Here is a 10,296-nt window from a genome sequence, read left to right as displayed (position 1 = left end):
TTTCTCTTATATATATATATATATATGATAGATATTTAAATAACATATCTAAATATTGTATTGAAATATTTTTAACAAGTACAAAAATTATACATCTTCCACACTTGAAAGTAGAAATATATTTATTTTTTATACTTTTAATTATTTAATTTTTTAAAATTGATATAAATTTTGTTATTTCACATTAACATCTAAATATTTTATTTATAGTTGAATGTGAGAGTCAAACGTTTTTACATCTTCTAAGTTGTAATGTAATTTAAAGTAACCAACTAGGTATATTCATTTTTGTTTTTAATGATAGTTGACATTGTTTTTTTATTTAGAAAATATTTCATTTTTATTTTTGTTTTATTTTTTCACATTTAATTACTTTTATCATTTTCTTAAGTTGATATAAAATTATATTATTTCATTATGGTTAAGAGAGAGTGAAATATTCTTACCACATCTTCTAAGTTGTAATATGGACACAAACTGAGCAAGCACAGAGGGAGAGTGAGATTATTTATATTTAACTTGAGGGAGAGTGGGATTATTTATATTTAACTTGTCTTGACAATGAACCACAATGGTTGGTTCCAAATGCGTGGACAAATGAATTATGATGTTATTTAGACTGAAAACTCTTCTAAAAAATATTTTTATAATGCTTTTAATTAAAACTAACCACTAACTAAATAAATATATTTATTTTTGTTTTTAATTATACTTGACACTATTTTTTATTTAGAAAATATTATTATTATTATTATTATTATTTTGTAAACTTGGTAAGACTACATCTTCATCATGCCCAATATATCATCCAATTAGAACAGGGAATTGAAAAGATAAAGAAAAAAAATTACATATAAAATATTGTACAATACTAATTTAAAAAATTAAAAAAAAATATTATAAATGTTATAAAAAATAATATTCGAAATAATATTACATTTTTAAATTCATATTTTTTAATAAAATTTTAAAATATACCACTATTTCAATAAAAATTTTAGAATAATTATAATATTAATATTAATTAAATCTTTAAATAACAATTACATTTATAAATAATACTAATATTTATAATTTTATTTTTTAATACCACTTTCCATAAATCAATCAATCAATATTAATGGTTATATAAATTTCAATAAAACATATAATAATTAAAAACAAATTAATTGACTTGCCCTAATGAGGTGAATGAGCCTAACAACTTAATCGTGTATGATAAATAACCTTTTACTTAACCATTTTGCTGTGCATTTATTCCATTGCACAGGTTAGCCTCCGCCGAGTGTTGTAGCCCTGTACCTTGCATTTAATTCCTTGCCTCGAGCTCTCCGCTAGACAGGACAGATGATGTTTGATGTAACACAAGTTTTTGGTTACAAAAGTAAACAATTTTGATGATAAATATCAACATCAGATGTTATTAGATGTAACACAAATTTCTGATCGTAAAAGTTTTATTTATAAGAGGTTGTTTGGTTTTAAGGTTTTGTATAAAATTGTATTTTATAGTCAATTTGATTCGATTTATTTTATGGTCCAGATATGAATATAATTATCTTATTTTATCTTTATCTCTAAACATGAGTATGAAAATTGTCCGAAAATGAAATAGATCAAGTAAATCTGCAATCGGATATAGGTTACCATCATAAAGGGTTTCAACTTTTGACCATCTAGTGTGGCTGACAGTTTCGCCAAAATTCTCGGTTAAAGAGCTCCTTTTGGTGACGGGGAGGCAGTATCTGAGGCTTGGGGAGGAAGACGATCAAGGTCATAAGATGTCCGAGGGGAGATTTCAGACAGAATTAATAGACATTTACGTGAAAATGTTGTTTATTTGTTCTAGCTGACGTGTGCACAAAGAAGCCTGGGAAAAGTTTGGGCTGTGTTTGGCATCTGACAAACGAAATAATATTGTGGTGACCACTCAGAACAAAAATGTTGCAGAGCATATAGGAAATCGCCCAAGGGGACTCTTCCTCTCAATTTTGCCGCAATGACTTTGCCCCAAGAGTCAGTGTGCGAGAAGGCTAACTCAAACATCAGACCACCTGGTCATAGGCGAGTCTTAACAACAAATCACTATGCCCATCATTCATACATGCATGTTACCCCCATGGGGCTGACACCCCCATATAATCTCACGTAGCAAGCATATAAATAAGACAAGCGTGGGAGCTCATAATCACCAACGAAGACTTCGCTCAAAAGCCTTCGCAAAGGACAAGGAAAGTGCGTAGTCTTGGGTAAGAAAATGCGCACATCTCATGCGCATTAGGCTTGGGAGATTGCGCAGATTGACTTAGTGGAAGGTTGGCAAGTGTGCCACGGTTTGAGGAGGTTCTGGTGTGCGGTTTTATGCAGGACTTGGCAAAGGGTCTTGGGTGGCTCGGGTGAGCACCTCCCTTCGTGCAAGGGTGCAGAACATGTTGTAAAAGGCAGGTGGCCTGTCTTTTGTAAAAATTGGTTAAGTGTGAGACTTGGTTCAGCCAAGACACACTTGTTGTAAAATCTGATATTCTTGATATAATAAAATTGTTGGGCAGACTGTTCGGGAGTTGCCCCTCCCCTTTATACTTGTTTGCAATTGTTGTTCTCGGTTAATTGCATATGGATAATGAATGAGTATGGGCTTCATTAAGTATAAAGGATAAATAAGTTTACTTGGTTGCGAAACACAAACTAAGTATGTTAATGAGTAAGTAGGCGTAGTCCACGAAGGTTAGTATTGGTGAAAAGAACGCGTTCGGTGGTGCCGCACCTCGCTACAAGCGGTTGGAAGACTACCGCAGGTGTAGGGGCGTGACAGTTGGTATCAAAGCTCGGTTGGAGCTGGTGTTAGAGCAGGGTTGCTCGTGACGAAGTGCAAGTGTGGGTACACTTGGAAACTTGACAGGTTTAGCAGAGGTGAAGCTCGGTGTTTGGACCAAGCTGAACGACAAGGCATGGCAAGTTTGGGAGAAGGTGGAAGGAAGCTCTTGCTTACCTCGGACAGGTTGAAGATGATGAAGGAAGAGAGGCCCCGAATCCGTGAAGAACTTGAAGCCTTGGAAAAGAATGTTGAGGAAGAGCTTCTTCAACTTGGTTGGACAATGGAGCAAGATGAAGTTGCAGATTGTGCTAACAAGGAAGAGGAAGCCGTGGTAGATGAAGATGTTGCAGACATGATTACGATGGAGGATGAACTTGAGGCTGATCAAGTTGAACCAGGATCGTGCAGTTTGTGGACATGGATGGATGAGGATACTCACATGGAGGAGCCTCATGATGATGAAGTAAGTATTGATACGTGTGTTTCATTTGGGCATTTGGTAGATGGACCGTATGCAGGGAGAGGCAAAGCCAGTTTGCCTATGCTATGGAGGATCTTACCATGGATGGTAAGGATGGAACCTTGTATGGAGAAGCAAGGATTGTTGATTGTTGCAGGACTTGTTGGGGCTACTTATGACCTTATGGTAGAAGGTACAAAGGCCCTTGACAAGGGTGGAACTTGATGATCATTGCAGATGATTGGGTCATGCTTTAGCCACATGGCTAAGTGCCCGACATGACTCATGGACAATTGAAGAGGGCACACACTTGTGATGTTTTGGGTGGACTTCTCATGGCCGAGACCAAGAGATAGTCTTGGTGGACACTTTGGTGGAGGAGCTGTGATGGAAGAGACTCATGACATGATGATGGGATGGTTGGGTGACCGAGTTCACTAAACCGAAGATTGAAGACTTGGATGAGGATGACCGATTGTTGTGATGAGTCTACTTGGTTGGACTACATGGGCAACTTAGTCATGGACATCAGGTTGGAGGCATGGAGCATAGCAGTCATATGCAGGGACATTATGTGGGAGCACTTGTAGAGGTGTCATGGACATCCAAGGAAGAGTGCCAAGGCAGGAATGTTGTGCATGTGGATTGCTAATGTGACATGGAGACTTATTACTTATGGAGTCGATGGAGAGGTTGTGCACTTATGTACAACAAGGCCATGGACTTGGATGGATTTGTGAGCAGATTATGGAGTATTCCTACTACATGGAGATGTTGGTTGGAGATGACTCATAGAGCTCATGATGACATGAGGTTGTTGTGACTTTTAGGGACTTCATATATGGTGGAATTAGAGGATTTGATGCATTGAGGAGCTGAGGTCAAGGGACTTTGATGCAGTATGGGATGCATACTTTCAAAGTACATGTATGGGCATGGCTTGGAAGAGTGACTTGATGTAGAGGATCGGTATGAGGCACTTTGGAGTGATGGAGTTACAACGATGATGATGATGATGCTTTGGTGATACACTTGAGCATGGGTTGAGCCGAGACTCAACTACTTTCTATACATGAGAGTTGATCTGATCGAGGATCATGGGCAGCACATGGATAGGTGAGACAAGTGCATACTTGTTTCTATGGAGACTTGAGGGATGGCACATTGCAGATGATGAAGAGGCTTCATGGACCTGAATGGGGCACATCGAGAGTTGGTTTGAGGAGATGGTCTCTTCACATGGAGGAGACACACATATGGACAACATGTTGCAGATGAGATGGATGGAGTTTCCATGGACCTGAGCATGGATTATGGAGATAGATTCTTGATGAGTCAAGGATGTGACAGGATGTTTTGAGAAACAACTGATGTGGGCATCGTGTTGGAGTATCATGGCAGCAGTTCACATGAGGACACATGGTGAGGACAAGAGGTCGGTAATCATGGATCGAGATGACATCTGATGAAGATACATACCTTGGTATGGTGAGCTTAGTGGCAGTGGTCATTAGGCCGAGACATAGTGGAGAAAGAGTCTCTACATATGTTGCAAGGATGTTTGCCTTGTGTAGAAAGGTCGACACCCTGGATGATGATGATCTTGGTGGAAAGCTACCGGGATGGTATGTTGTCGAGGACGACAACGATTTCAGGTGGAGGAGGATGTAAGGACCTCCGGTTGCGGGTGCGACGGGCGCCGGGCGAAGGCGTGCACGAGGGCGCGCGGGCGCACGACGGGCGCGTGCTGAACGGGCGTGCGACGGTGTGCGGGCAGACATGCGACGTTTGTGCGACGAGCTGCGACATAATATGCGACGATATATGTGCGACGGGAGAAAACACTTATGCGACTAAGTGTTAGAACAATACACATATATGCGATGGATTAAAGATGTAAAGCCGACATGTAAAAGAGTTATGTGTGGGCATACATTAGTAGATTGTGGGGTCGGCCATGGGGCTGACACCCCCATATAATCTCACATAGCAAGCATATAAATAAGACAAGCGTGGGAGTTCATAATCACCAACGAAGACTTCGCTCAAAAGCCTTCGCAAAGGACAAGGAAAGTGCATAGTCTTGGGTAAGAAAATGCGCACATCTCATGCGCATTAGGCTTGGGAGATTGCGCAGATTGACTTAGTGCAAGGTTGGCAAGTGTGCCACGGTTTGAGGAGGTTCTGGTGTGCGGTTTTATGCAGGACTTGGCAAAGGGTCTTGGGTGGCTCGGGTGAGCACCTCCCTTCGTGCAAGGGTGCAAAACATGTTGTAAAAGGCAGGTGGCCTGTCTTTTGTAAAAATTGGTTAAGTGTGAGACTTGGTTCAGCCAAGACACACTTGTTGTAAAATATGATATTCTTGATATAATAAAATTGTTGGGCAGACTATTCGGGAGTTGCCCCTCCCCTTTATACTTGTTTGCAATTGTTGTTCTCGGTTAATTGCATATGGATAATGAATGAGTATGGGCTTCATGAAGTATAAAGGATAAATAAGTTTACTTGGTTGCGAAACACAAACTAAGTATGTTAATGAGTAAGTAGGCGTAGTCCACGAAGGTTAGTATTGGTGAAAAGAACGCGTTCGGTGGTGCCGCACCTCGCTACAAGTGGTTGGAAGACTACCGCAGGTGTAGGGGTGTGACAGAAAACATCGAATACGACACATGGTTCGACTCCCATGCCGACATTTCTCCAGTGTATCTGCTGGGAGACAACATGTAACGCCTTCGAAGTTGTGCGACGGGCGCGCACACGACGGGCGTGTGTTGGAGGTGCGACGGGCAGTTGTGCGACCAAACGGTGGAGCGACCAACCGTGCGTGCAATAGATATGCGACAATATGCGAGGATAAGTGTGAGCTTGGTGAAACGACTAAGGCATGGAGCGTTGCTTATACCCATGTGAGAGGAGCATTTGCGATGGGGGTTGGCTGACCCATGGTGGAAGGGTGTGGCCGACTTTACAAGCGCTCGAACGATGCGTGTATGGGGTGTGTGGGCAGTGGGCTGGATAGCCCACCCACACACGAACAAGTGTATATATGTTGGAACGTTGGAGCGTTCAAACTCATCAACGAACTCGCTCATCATCATACGCACTTCGCTCTTGGAGAAGAGGTACTTGTGCGTAGATTTGAGGAGAGGTTTAGGCGCATAACTCATGCGCTCTCCTTGGATCGCACTTGGTGGAAATGCTCTTGGTGAGAGGTGAACGTGTTGGGCAAGACGTGCCCGGGATGATCGTGCGGAGGTGTTGGTTGTGCCTAGACTTGACGAGGGTGTCTTGGTGGCTCGGGTGAGCGCCCACCCATCGTGCAAGTGTGCACGAAGACTTGAACGGAGGTGTGTCTCGGTTGGAGGCGCCCGTGTGTGGCGACTTGGAGGCGCGCCCAAGTTGGGCAAACGACACGAGAGTGCGACAAGGTGAACGAAGGGTTGGAGAGTCATGTGGCGACCGTGCGGAGGTGCCGACGAGCTGGGCAATCGAGTTTGCCGAAGTTGTGAAAATTAACTAAGTGTAAATTTGGGGTTTCCCAATATTTAGCTTGTACATTGTAAAAGTGTAGATTATATAATATATTGATTCGCGCAAACTCATTGTTCAGGGAGTTTCCCCTCCCTTTATACTGTGCAATTGTGTTCTTGTTATAATTGTTGTTGATAATGAATGAGTATGGGTGTTCATTAGTATAAAGGCTAAACATAATAATACTTGGTTGCGAAACACAAACTAAGTAGGATAAGTGGAATGTTAGGCGTAGTCCACGAACATAAGTATTGGTGAAAAGAAAGTGTTCGGTGGTGCCGCACCTTGCTATAAGCGGTTGAAAAACTACCGCAGGTGTAGGGGCGTGACAATTGGTATCAGAGCTCGGTTGGAGCTGGTGTTAGAGCAGGGTTGCTCGTGACGAAGTGCAGGTGTGGGTACACTTGGAAACTTGACAGTTGATGACAGTAGAAGCAGGTACTTGCAGGTGAAGGAAGCTAGTTTCACATACAAGTGGAACAAGGGCCGATTCATGATTGCAGGGAACTTGGTGACGCTGGTGAATGGTGAAACAGGTTTAGCAGAGGTGAAGCTTAGTACTTGAACTAAGCTGAACATCAAGGCATGGCAGGTTTGGAAGAATGCGAAGGGAAGGTCTTGCTTACCTTATACAGGTTGAAGCGGATGAAAGAAGAGAATCCCCGGATTCGAAAGGAACTTGAAGTCTTGGAAAAGAATGTTGAAGACGAACTTCTTCAACTTGGTTGGACAATGAAGCAAGGTGAAGTTGCAGATTGTGCTAACAAGGAAGAGGAAGCCGTGATGATTGAGGATGTTGCAGATGTGACAACGATGGAGGATGAACTTGAGATTGATCAAGTTGAACCAAGATCGTGCAGTTTGCAGACATGGTGGATGAGGAGACTCACATAGAGGAGCCTCATGATGATGATGAAGTAAGTATTGATACTTGTGTTTCACTTGAGTATTTGGTAGATGGACCGTATGCAGGGAAGGGCAAAGCCAGTTTGCCGATGCTATGGAGGATCTTGCCATGAATGACTATGATGAGACCTTGTATGGGGAAGCAATGATTGTTGACTGTTGCAAGACTTGTTAGGGTTGTTTGTGACCTTATGGTAGAAGGTACAAAGGCCCGTGACAAGGGAGGAACATGATGATCGTTGCAGATGAATGGGTCATGCTTTAGCCACATGGAGAATTGGCTAAGTGCCCGGCATGACTCATGGACAGATTGAAGGGCACACACTTGAGGTATGATGATGCTTGGGTGGACTTCTCATGGCCAAGACCAAGAGATAGTCTTGGTGGAACCTTCAGTGGGGGAGCTATGATGAAGAGAGTCATGTGAGGATGATATGGTTGGGTGACCGAGTTCACTAGATCGAAGATTGCAGATTAGGATGAGGATGACCGATTGTTGTGATGGGTCTACTTGGTTGGACTACATGGACAACATAGTCGTGGACATCAGGTTGAAGACATGGAGTATCGCAGTCTTATGCAGGGACATTATGCGGGAGCACTTGTATAGGTGTCACTTATGGGCATCCAATGAGGAGTGCCAAGGCAGGGATGTTGTGCAGATGGATTTGCTGATGTGACATGGAGATGGTTTACTTATGAGCCGATGGAGAGGTTGTGCACTTTTGTACAACAAGGCCATGGACTTGGATGGAGTTGTGAGTAGACTATGGAGCATTCCTACTACATGGAGAGTTGAGGCATCTTGCAGAGACCTTTGGGTCGAGACTTGTATGCTTGCTAGATGTTGGTTGGGGATGACTTATGGAGCTCATGATGACATGAGATTGTTGTGACTTCTAGAGGGACTTCATATATGGTGGACTTGGAGGATCTGATGCATTGAGGAGCTGAGGTCAAAGACTTTGATGCATGATGGGGTGCATACTTTCAAGTACATGTATGGGAATGGCTTGGAAGAGTGACTTGATGTGGAGGATCGATATGAGACACTTTAAAGTGATGGAGTTACAACGATGATGATGCCTTGGTGACTACACTTGGGCATGGGTTGAGCCGAGACTCAACTACCTTTTGACATGAGAGCTAATTGATCTATGGTCATGGGCAGCACATGGATAGATGAGACATGTGTATACTTGTTTCTATGGCAGACTTGAGGGATGGCACATTGCAGATATGATGGAGGTTGCTTCATGGACCTAGATGTGGCATACCGAGAGTTGGAGATTGATGAGATGATCTCTTCATATAGAAGAGATACACATATGGATGATGTTGGGATAGATGTGGCTGATTTCATGTAGCACATTGACACCAAACATCATGGACAGCATGTTGCAGATGAGATGAGGGCTACTTCATGGACCTAAGCATGGATTACACTTGTATGGAGATGGATTCTTGATCGAGTTGAGGATGTGACAGGATGTTTTGAGAAACAACTGATGGTGGCATGAGGATGTGCATTCTCATGGTTTGAGCGTGACAGTTGGATTAGCTACCCAACTAGTTCAGACATGGGGGCTATAGCATGTACAGAGATGTGTTAGCATTTGTTGGAGTATCATGGCAGCAGTTCACATGATGACACATGATGAGATCGACACGAGATGTTGCAGTGGGCATGTAGCTTGGGATGGAGGGACTAGCCTTCCACGATGGAGCGACATGTGGAGATGTGACAGCGTGATCGATGGTCATGGATTGAGATGATCTCTGATGTATGATATACCGATGGGGTGTATACTTTGGTATGGTTATCTTGGTGACGGATGGTTGCCGAGGTGAGACATGGTGGAGATAGTAGTTCTACATATGTTGCAGTGATGGTTGCAGTATGTGGAGGAGTTGACATCATGGGTGATCTTGGTGGGTGGTTACCAGGATGGTATGTTGTCGAGGACGACAACAATTTTAGGTGGAGGAGGATGTAACGCCTTCGAAGTTGTGCGACGGTTGGGCGTCGGGCGACCGGGCGCGCGCACACGACGGGCGCGTGTTGGAGGTGTGACGGGCGGTTGTGCGACCGAACGGTGGAGCGACCAACCGGGTGTGCGATAGATATGCGACGATAAGTGCGAGCTTGGTGAAACGACTAAGGCATGGAGCGTTGCTTATACCCATGTGAGAGGAGCGTTTGCAATGGGGGTTGGCCGACCCATGGTGGAAGGGTGTGGCCGACTTTACAAGCACCCGAACGATGTGTGTACGGGGTGTGTGGGTGGTCGGCTGGATAGCCCACCCACACACGAACAAGTGTATATATGTTGGAACGTTGGAGCGTTCAAACTCATCAACGAACTCGCTCATCATCATACGCACTTCGCTCTTGGAGAAGAGGTACTTGTGCTCAGATTTGAGGAGAGGTTTAGGCACATAACTCATGCGCTCCCCTTGGATCGCACTTGGTGGAAACACTCTTGGTGAGAGGTGAACACGTTGGGCAAGACGTGCCCGAGATGATCATGCGGAGGTGTTGGTTGTACCTAGACTTGACGAGGGTGTCTTGGTGGCTCAGGTG

Source organism: Pinus tabuliformis, chromosome J (assembly GCF_031772625.1).
Source record: "Pinus tabuliformis cultivar Carrire ecotype Pingquan chromosome J, CPIR1, whole genome shotgun sequence".
Lineage (NCBI taxonomy): Eukaryota > Viridiplantae > Streptophyta > Pinopsida > Pinales > Pinaceae > Pinus > Pinus tabuliformis.
This window is presented reverse-complemented; position numbering follows the sequence as displayed.